We start from the raw sequence: 2,396 nt of genomic DNA, 5'->3' as shown, positions 1-2,396 counted from the left end.
AGAAGTGGAGGGCATTTGCTTTACCTTGCCACAACCACTTGGGAGAGGGTCTACACCTCAGGAAAACTGTCTCCGTGGGAAGCCGGCTTTTTGCAAAGGGGTCTCAGGGCCGTGGGCCTCTGCTGTCCCTCCGGCTCCCCAAAGCACAGGGACGAGGTGAGGGGCTTAGACCATGCCTGGGCAATGTTGTTTCTTACACCTGGGTGTGTGGCATTTTGTTGAGCTGGCTACCCCCACTTGGGATAGGTGTTCCACAGCAAGCACCTATTGTTCGTCGGAAACCGTTTTTGCCCCAGGGGTCTCCGGGCTGTGTTCGTTGGGCTTGAACTCCTGCTAGCAAAACCGCCGGGTTGAGGGAAGGGTTCAGACTGTGCCTGGGCCCTGTGGTCTCTTCCAGGTCAGTGTATGGCATTTCCTTCCCCTTGCCACAGGCACCTGGGAGCATCTCTGCACGTGGAGAAAGACTTTCCCGTGGGAAGCCGGTTTTTGTCAAACGGGTCCCAGTGCTCTGCTCCTCTCTTTTCACTCCTGCTGCCAGAAGCCCAGGGAGGATGGGAGGGCTTAGAACATAGCTGGGCACTGTGGTTTCTTCCAGAGAAGTGGAGGGCATTGGCTTTACCTTGCCACAACCACTTGGGAGAGGGTCTACACCTCAGGAAAACTGTCTCCGTGGGTAGCCGCCTTTTTGCAAAGGGGTCTCAGGGCCGTGGGCCTCGGGTGTCCCTCCGGCTCCCCAAAGCACAGGGACGAGGTGGGGGGCTTAGACCATGCCTGGGCAATGTTGATTCTTACACCTGGGTGTGTGGCATTTTGTTGAGCTGGCTACCCCCACTTGGGATAGGTGTTCCACAGCAAGCACCTATTGTTCGTCGGAAGCCGTTTTTGCCCCAGGGGTCTCCGGGCTGTGTTCCTTGGGCTTGAACTCCTGCTAGCAAAACCGCCGGGTTGAGGGAAGGGTTCAGACTGTGCCTGGGCCCTGTGGTCTCTTCCAGGTCAGTGTATGGCATTTCCTTCCCCTTGCCACAGGCACCTGGGACCATGTCTGCACGTGGAGAAAGACTTTCCCGTGGGAAGCCGGTTTTTGTCAAACGGGTCCCAGTGCTCTGCTCCTCTCTTTTCACTCCTGCTGCCAGAAGCCCAGGGAGGATGGGAGGGCTTAGAACATGCCTGGGCACTGTGGTTTCTTCCAGAGAAGTGGAGGGCATTGGCTTTACCTTGCCACAACCACTTGGGAGAGGGTCTACACCTCAGGAAAACTGTCTCCGTGGGAAGCCGGCTTTTTGCAAAGGGGTCTCAGGGCCGTGGGCCTCGGGTGTCCCTCCGGCTCCCCAAAGCACAGGGACGAGGTGAGGGGCTTAGACCATGCCTGGGCAATGTTGTTTCTTACACCTGGGTGTGTGGCATTTTGTTGAGCTGGCTACCCCCCTTGGGATAGGTGTTCCACGGCAAGCACCTATTGTTCGTCCGAAGCCGTTTTTGCCCCAGGGGTCTCCGGGCTTTGTTCGTTGGGCTTGAACTCCTGCTAGGAAAACCGTCAGGTTGAGGGAAGGGTTCAGACTGTGCCTGGGCTCTGTGGTCTCTTCCAGGTCAGTGTATGGCATTTCCTTCCCCTTGCCACAGGCACCTGGGAGCATGTCTGCACGTGGAGAAAGACTTTCCCGTGGGAAGCCGGTTTTTGTCAAACGGGTCCCAGTGTCTGCTCCTCTCTTTTCACTCCTGCTGCCAGAAGCCCAGGGAGGATGGGAGGGCTTAGAACATGGCTGGGCACTGTGGTTTCTTCCAGAGAAGTGGAGGGCATTGGCTTTACCTTGCCACAACCACTTGGGAGAGGGTCTACACCTCAGGAAAACTGTCTCCGTGGGTAGCCGGCTTTTTGCAAAGGGGTCTCAGGGCCGTGGGCCTCGGGTGTCCCTCCAGCTCCCCAAAGCACAGGGACGAGGTGGGGGGCTTAGACCATGCCTGGGCAATGTTGTTTCTTACACCTGGGTGTGTGGCATTTTGTTGAGCTGGCTACCCCCACTTGGGATAGGTGTTCCACAGCAAGCACCTATTGTTCGTCGGAAGCCGTTTTTGCCCCAGGGGTCTCCGGGCTGTGTTCCTTGGGCTTGAACTCCTCCTAGCAAAACCGCCGGGTTGAGGGAAGGGTTCAGACTGTGCCTGGGCCCTGTGGTCTCTTCCAGGTCAGTGTATGGCATTTCCTTCCCCTTGCCACAGGCACCTGGGAGCATGTCTACACGTGGAGAAAGACTTTCCCGTGGGAAGCCGGTTTTTGTCAAACGGGTCCCAGTGCTCTGCTCCTCTCTTTTCACTCCTGCTGCCAGAAGCCCAGGGAGGATGGGAGGGCTTAGAACATGGCTGGGCACTGTGTTTTCTTCCAGAGAAATGGAGGGCATTTG

This window comes from Ursus americanus, unplaced genomic scaffold (assembly GCF_024610735.1).
Source record: "Ursus americanus isolate L20-20 unplaced genomic scaffold, mUrsAme1.1.p SCAF_88, whole genome shotgun sequence".
NCBI classification, from domain to species: domain Eukaryota; kingdom Metazoa; phylum Chordata; class Mammalia; order Carnivora; family Ursidae; genus Ursus; species Ursus americanus.
The sequence above is the reverse complement of the archived record's forward strand: the minus strand, read 5'-3'. Positions refer to the sequence as shown.